Here is an 8,262-nt window from a genome sequence, read left to right on the forward strand (position 1 = left end):
AGTGTTTAAATGATGAAGATCATTTCGCTTTGGGTTTGGTGTTTGCTTATATAGAAATTTTGTTTTCAATCATGCAGACTAAATACTTTTTTCTTTTTGCTTAAAAAAAAAAAAAAAACACATTTAGGGTCATAGAATTAAATGTACTTTTCACTCTGGGAAGGTTGGCACTCAACCGGCGAGTCGTAGATCGCAAAAAATTTAAATTAGCATCTAATTCAGGCAAACCGGCTTCACCGGTCTGTCTTTCAGGCAAATTGATCCCCGTTAACTTTCACCCATGACTCAAGCAGATAGGGTAATCAGAAGTCGAGACAATTTATTATTTTTTTATTTTTATTTTTTATAGCTTTTCTAGGTGGGAGGGCGTATTTTCAGAATCCAAAACATGATTTGAAAAAAAATGATTATATTTTCCATATTCGATAATCGTAAACATTTATTGGGGAAATATCTGTAAAGATGATTCTAGAATCAAGACTGATACCATTTGTCATTGGGGGAGTGAGCACCAGGAGACCCGCCTGTTAAAGTAAAATCATGCTTGACCTTTTGTAGTTCTTAACGATAATGTCATCTCGTGTCATGTCATGTATTGAAAAGTAACTACATTATGCCTTTTTCCTGGAGTCCAGTGCTCATATAGGGGTCGGTTGATGGGCTTGCATATAAGCTCAGTAAATCTTTACCCCCTGATTTGGCAACCCTGTTCACACGCTATATATAATATATTGTTGACTACGTGTTGGAATAAACAATGTTTACAAGGACTCAACCTTCTCCCCCTCCCACAACCACCACCACCACCACCCAGTCTCCTTTCACCCCCCTTCTCTTGCGATATAGAAATCGGGATTAAACCCCGGCTCTTCGGGCCCTAATGGCTCTGAAGGATGATATAATATGATGTTGGTGTTTTGTTTTAGACCAGACAAATTTTAATGTGATTTCATGTGTGATGTGTTTTTTTAAACTGCTATTGCCTCGTACAGGTCTTATAAAGAGATGAGTGGGTAGGGTTCCTGACCTCCCATAGTGGACAGGGAGGTACTTGCTGTGGCTTCTATTCCCTTGTATCTGTTTTCCAATTGCTCTCTCTTGGTTTTGTCCTGGCCATGACTGATACCCTGGCTGAGAGGGAAACAGTTGAATGTATGGTTATAGTTTTGGGAGATGATATTTTTTTCCTTGAAAACCATCTCTCTCTGTTATGTACTGTTATTTTTTTTAAATTTTAACAGATGATTTGTACACATTTGAGTGTGCTCCTCTTAGTGGGACTTGTGCTGGTGTCTGGGTGAGACTTTTAGGTGATCTCAAACTAAATAGACTGATTGTGTGTTCTTGGAATCTACATCTGTTCCCTATCTGAACCATTTCCTCTATGTCTTACTTTTTCCTCATGTCCTTTATTATTGTACATCAAGAATGTCTTTACTATCCAATTTTCCTCCTTTTTACTGGTGCTGATATGACCTAAATGTGTTGCAAGCACTGTAAAACCCTTAAAAACAAGGACAAACAAACTAGAGACAGACAAGTTGTACGTGATTGAATGTGATGTTTATCAAAACTGTTACTGCATCGCACAGGTCTTAAAATGAGATGGTGTTATTTATCATTTTTAACACATATAAATGACAAATACCACATTATTTACTTAGAACTTTGAAATAACGACATGTATATTTTTTATAAGCTCATAATATGATACCTCATTCAAATCATTATAAAACAGTTATTTTTTTCATTATACTGGAAAAGTCTTTTATTTTTTTTTTTTAACTCAATATTGTTCAGTTTTGTGTATGTAGATAAAAAAAAAAAGATAGTTTATTTATAGATGTTCATGTGTTCTATTTGAGTATTAGAAATGGAAAAATTAGGGATTTGTCTTTATCAATCAAGTTTTATATAAAATTGTAAAGAATTTGAAAACTTATGAGTAAAGAAAGAAAAGAATTATTTATGAAAATTGTATTTATACATTGTTACCAAAACAAATTGCTACTTTTACATTGTACCGTGAATGCAAGAATAGGTAGAACTAACTGTGCAAAAGTTGCTGTATGCACAATGACATGTCATATTAACAGTTTACAGTGAATACAAGAATAGGTAGAACTAACTGTGCAAACGTTGCTGTATGCACAATGAAATGTCATATTAACAGTTTACAGTGAATACAAGAATAGGTAGAACTAACTGTGCAAACGTTGCTGTATGCACAATGAAATGTCATATTAACAGTTTACAGTGAATACAAGAATAGGTAGAACTAACAGTGTAAACGTTGCTGTATGCACAATGACATGTCATATTAACAGTTTACAGTGAATACAAGAATAGGTAGAACTAACTGTGTAAACGTTGCTGTATGCACAATGAAATGTCATATTAACAGTTTACAGTGAATACAAGAATAGGTAGAACTAACAGTGTAAACGTTGCTGTATGCACAATGACATGTCATATTAACAGTTTACAGTGAATACAAGAATAGGTAGAACTAACAGTGTAAACGTTGCTGTATGCACAATGAAATGTCATATTAACAGTTTACAGTGAATACAAGAATAGGTAGAACTAACAGTGTAAACGTTGCTGTATGCACAATGACATGTCATATTAACAGTTTACAGTGAATACAAGAATAGGTAGAACTAACTGTGTAAACGTTGCTGTATGCACAATGAAATGTCATATTAACAGTTTACAGTGAATACAAGAATAGGTAGAACTAACAGTGTAAACGTTGCTGTATGCACAATGACATGTCATATTAACAGTTTACAGTGAATACAAGAATAGGTAGAACTAACAGTGTAAACGTTGCTGTATGCACAATGAAATGTCATATTAACAGTTTACAGTGAATACAAGAATAGGTAGAACTAACAGTGTAAACGTTGCTGTATGCACAATGACATGTCATATTAACAGTTTACAGTGAATACAAGAATAGGTAGAACTAACTGTGTAAACGTTGCTGTATGCACAATGAAATGTCATATTAACAGTTTACAGTGAATACAAGAATAGGTAGAACTAACAGTGTAAACGTTGCTGTATGCACAATGACATGTCATATTAACAGTTTACAGTGAATACAAGAATAGGTAGAACTAACTGTGCCTAATGGCTCTGAAGGACTCTTTTAGGTGCTGCGTTTTTCAGTTGGTGCTCCGATACGTCTCTTAAAATGTGACCCAACATGTCTCGATGGTGTCATGTCGGAATGAACTTCAGATGAAGACAATAGGCCAGAGAAAGCGTGACGTCATTCATATCGTCTACTCGTGTTGTAGAGAAGGCATTTCTGGTAACCCAAATTCTACGAGTTCAGATGAGGCTTCAAGGAGGACATTGAGTTCTCTCCGACATGATACTATTGTGGGCTGATTGGTTACGTCTGTCAATACATTTTGTAAGTTAAAAATAAGTCTTTTGTTATTGATGATATCAAATCTGCCGTATGTACTGACAAAACACATTTTTGATCTTTTTAGCTAAAAAACAAATAAAACAACCCCCCCCCCCTCAGAAAAACCCAAACTTTTGCTTAAATATTGGAAAAAAATAATTGAACAGATATAAAGATAACACAACCGATGACAGAAAATTTTAAAAAATTGCAAAATAATGAATATGGAACGTTCCGGGCTTAAAACCCTTCTTCAGCTTCAAATTAATTTTTTTTAAATTTTTTTTTTTACTTTTGAAGCTATTATATTCAATTTTCCAGCTTACCAAAAAAAAAAAAAAAAAAAAGAAAAAAAACGAAAGAATAAAATGAGTTTTGTCAGTTTTGGTCAGAGTTGAAACCTGTTGATTTGAAAATAATTTGTTTCCTTTTTTCCACTGTCTCTGAAATCTGTCGTCGTCCTGAGATGAAATTATATACGAGTAACTAATTCATCTTGTGAAATATTTCATTTTCATTGTCCATGACTCTCATTCGTGTTACAAGCTCCATTAAAACATTGTTCAACATAAATATATGGGAAAATAATGTTACTAAAGTAATAGATAAATAAATGAATAAATTTGTAAGCTCCATTAAACTTTGTTCAACATAAATATATGGGAAAATAATGTTACTAAAGTAATAGATAAATAAATGAATAAATATGTTAATTCCCTTTATTTATTCATCCCTAAGAGAAAACTTGTCTATAGGGTAGTTCTATTCCAAGGGAAGACTGGAATAACTCAGGCTTCTTAAAAAAAAAAATTTGCTGTCATTTCTCTTAAGTTGTAGAAAAAATGAGGAATATACACAGAACTGATACATATAAGTATAGATATAAAACAGTCAGAAAGTGTGTGGTATAGGTTATGCAGATTAGTGAAGCTCTTGTCTCAGCTAATCCAGCTTTTTAAAATATTTCCTCTGCCCGATCTTGGTCGGTGTTGGTGTTTTTAAAATATTCTTAAACATGAAAGTATTGGTTGTTTTAAGTCATAGGGAAGCTTGATGGATATGTGTCTTTTTAAAAATGATTTAAAGGGTGGTAGCGTTTGATGAAGAGAAAGAAGCTTTGTATGAAATAATTTCATACATGGTCGTGAGGAGAAAAAATTGTCAGGCTGTTTTGATTTTAGCAATGGGTATGTCTGACATGGTTTTTGTAAAAAAAGAATTTCTTTGCACACCCACTAATTGTAGTTTATATGGAAAGCTGTTGAACACTCTGTGCCCCCCCAACCCCTCGTCATTCGTTATTGACAGTTCCTATGAACCCCCCCCCCCCCCCCCCCCCACCTCAAAACAACAAGGAAGAAATAAAGGACACACAAGGACAAGTTTAGGAGTATAACTGTGTGTGCGTGTGCGTATGTGTGTGTTGTTATTGTACACATTTTCAACTATCAATTTTTAAATATAGTTGATGTTTGACATGTTAATTTTACTGTACATAGTATTGTATAATTTACGGCTTTTAAAAAAGATTTTTTCTTTGTTTGTTTTGTTTTGTTTTTGTATTTTGGAATGTATATTGATGACAAATTGATGATTGATGATAATGATGATAAAATGACGATGATACGTCAAATGGTTATCGCTGCCAGCCTTCATCTACAAGACACTACGGGTTTCTTTGTTATGTTATTATTGTTATTGTTACTACTTCTATTATTATTGATGATGATGATGATGATGATTATTGATGATAATGATGACATTATTCTTGTTGTTGCTGTTGCTGTTGTTGTTGTTGTTGTTGTTACATCCCTTTTCATTCTCAAGTCTGTACAGGTAATCACCACAAACACCACCACCACCGCCGCCAAGTGAAAATAGTGAATGAAGAACTAGAACACACAAAACAACACCAATTATAGTGTTGTATTTTTTTTTGTAGTAGTAGTAGTAGTTGTAATAGTCGTAGTAGTAGTAGTAGTAGTTGTACGGTAATAGTAGTAATAGTAGTTGTAATAGTTGTAGTAGTAGTAGTAGTAGTAGTAGTAGTAGTTGTAATACAGAAAAGTGAGTGGAGCAGGCACTTATGTTGGTGACAACAAGATATGAAGTGAGTAGAAAAGTGCCAGAAGACAATAGAGAATAAAAAAATTTTTTCCAGGCGGAGTTGTCGTACCAATAAGGTCGCAGGTTCAAACCCCACCACCGCCGCGAAAAATTTTTTTATTCTCTATTGTCTTCTGGCACTTTTCTACTCACTTCATATCTTGTAGTAGTTGTAATAGTAGTAGTAGTAGTTGTAGTAGTAGTAGTAGTAGTTGTAATAGTCGTAGTAGTAGTAGTAGTAGTTGTACGGTAATAGTAGTAATAGTAGTTGTAATAGTTGTAGTAGTAGTAGTAGTAGTAGTTGTAATAGTAGTAGTAGTAGTTGTAATAGTAGTAGTAGTAGTTGTAATAGTCGTAGTAGTAGTAGTAGTAGTAGTTGTAATAGTAGTAGTAGTAGTTGTAATAGTAGTAGCAGTAGTTGTAGTAGTAGTAGTAGTCGTTGTAGTAGTAGTAGTAGTAGTAGTAGTAGTTGTAGTAGTAGTAGTAGTTGTAGTAGTTGCATACAGCTACACCTCCAAATTTATTTCATCAACCCAGTTTTGGAAGTCTTTCTCTGCCTTAACTCACTCAACTCTAACACCGACTATATCCGTAGTTTGCCCGGGTTACTTTTACCCCATGCCTATTCATTACATTCTTCTGAGACAAATTCTAGGCGTAGTAGTCTTTAGTTTTTGCATGTTGATGATGGTTGAATAAAACTATGTACATGCTCATTCTCAGAAGTCTTAGGGTTGAAATGTTTTGTCATTTTAGTTGGTTATTATTTGGCATAAAAATGAATTGGCCTCAAGGTAAAAAATAAATATAGCATAGGGGGATAAATGGTAGAGTCGCATTTTAATTTTTTGAAAAATATATTGTTCAAAATAAAATACATAATTTGAAGATATTATCTGAGAATGCTAATAAATATAACATTCTCTGAAAGATAATTTAAATATAGATAGAACGAAGATGACGTCACTCCGGTCTTTGTTATTGTTTTTTTTGCCATCCACATTTATGAGTAATTCTCACTTAACGATATTATCCAGACTATAATAGTTCATGGTTACACAAGAGTTTTATGTGTTGGTCCGTTATACTTCCGGATGGCAATGGGAGCTTCTTTGCCAAGCGTATACTATCTGTACATACATATGAACCCACCTCCCCCGCACCTCATCCAAAATCTGAAAGTGACTCTGCCTCCCCCCCCCCCCCCCCACACCCACACCCACACCCACACCCCCTGTGCTCTTATCTTCCATATATTTTGGGAATACAGGAGCGGTGGTGTTTCATGTTCAATTTGTATGTTTGAATGACATGTTAAGCTGCTAGGAGCTGTGGACGGTAAAAAGTCATGTACACAAATCAATACAACAGCTTGGAAGATTGGAGAAGAAAAAAAAACAAAATAACAAAACAAATACGGAGCATTTCAGGCTCAAAACCCTTCTTCAGCCAATAACAAAGACAGGTAAAACTGTTAATACATCGTGTGAAATTCATACAGACAGTGGAAAAGTATTTTGGCGCGTCTTGTTGGCTAATACGATGTTAAAAATTGTTTTAGCTTGTTATTTATTTTGTCTGAAGTTGGGTTTTTTTTTTAGCCTGAAAGTTTCTGTGTTGTGTTTTCTGTTCATTTTTGTACATTATTACCTTTGAACTCTCTCGAGTTGGTCATGGTTTGGAAATGGAGCAAATTGGTGTGATTTTACAATCATATAGACACGAGAGAGAGAGAGAGAGAGAGAGAGAGAGAGAGAGAGAGAGAGAGAGAGAGAGAGAGAGAGAGAGAGAGAGAGCGAAGTGTTTGAATATTTAGTTCTGTTTGAGATAGAAATAACAGAAGATGTTTATACTTTGAAAAGCGATGATGATGAATGGCATTGTAGAAGTCACTGTCATTTCGTATCACCAGGCAAATAATGGGAGAATGCCATAAAATTTTTCACAGTAATTTGCTGTTTATTGTTTGTTCGATGTTGTTCGTTAGATATGAGTAAAGAAAAAAAATATAACATGAAACCAATTCGTTGTAAATATTAAAATACACATTTCTTTCCCCTTCTACATGTTTATTTTAAATTGTTTTGTTTAGTTTTTTTTCTTTTCCATTTCGATTTTTGAATATTTGAATATGATAATAATAATTATATGCATTTGCTCGATAAAATGAGGTTTTCATGGCAGTTTTAATGCCGATATTGTTGTTGATATATTTGATTTAGAATGTGTGTGCGTGTGTGTCATATTCAGTAAATCCTGTTAAGTATTTTGGTGTGTTTGATAACGGGTAAGAAGATAGTATCTTTAAATGAACGTTATGAAAATTGTTATCTTACACAAATTGTTTTTTTCAATAGTATTTTCAGAGAGCTCTTTTTAAAAAAAGAAAACAATGTTGTTGTTGTTGTTATATTTAAAGAAAAAAAGTTGATGATTGATTTTTTATGTCACAATCACTGTGTTATGAATGATGTGTTAGGTAGTTATTGGGTTGGGTTTTGTTTTTTCTCTCCCTTGTTCACATAGCTAAAGGCAAATGTACTTTATTTTTTAACTATTATTTTTTTTTTTATTTTGTTTTGTTTTTGTTCTAAGCAGAGCAGATGTCAATTCTTGTAGATTGAAGAAATGAAAATATACAGTCATACAATGATACAGGAAAATTTTATTTGATATGCAAGGACAGATGATATAATGGATGGTTTGGGTTATTCCTTTGTCAACAAAACATG

At 33.6% G+C, this 8,262-nt stretch overlaps 1 long non-coding RNA gene across 1 annotated transcript in view; it reads left to right on the forward strand.

Moving 5' to 3' along the window:
- Nucleotides 1–3,622, forward strand: part of LOC144980203 (uncharacterized) — a 5,347-nt gene extending 1,725 nt beyond the window's left edge. The window contains exons 1-2 of the long non-coding RNA XR_013646835.1: nucleotides 1–2,118; nucleotides 3,043–3,622. The exon at nucleotides 1–2,118 is cut by the window's left edge and continues 1,725 nt beyond it. This is a non-coding gene — a long non-coding RNA (uncharacterized LOC144980203). The remainder of the gene's footprint in view (nucleotides 2,119–3,042) is intronic.
- The last annotated feature ends 4,640 nt before the right edge of the window (nucleotides 3,623–8,262 follow it).

The sequence above is a fragment of the Berghia stephanieae genome, chromosome 9 (genome assembly GCF_034508935.2).
Source record: "Berghia stephanieae isolate SIO BIC M18660-M18661 chromosome 9, UCSD_Bste_1.3, whole genome shotgun sequence".
Taxonomy (NCBI): Eukaryota; Metazoa; Mollusca; class Gastropoda; order Nudibranchia; family Aeolidiidae; genus Berghia; species Berghia stephanieae.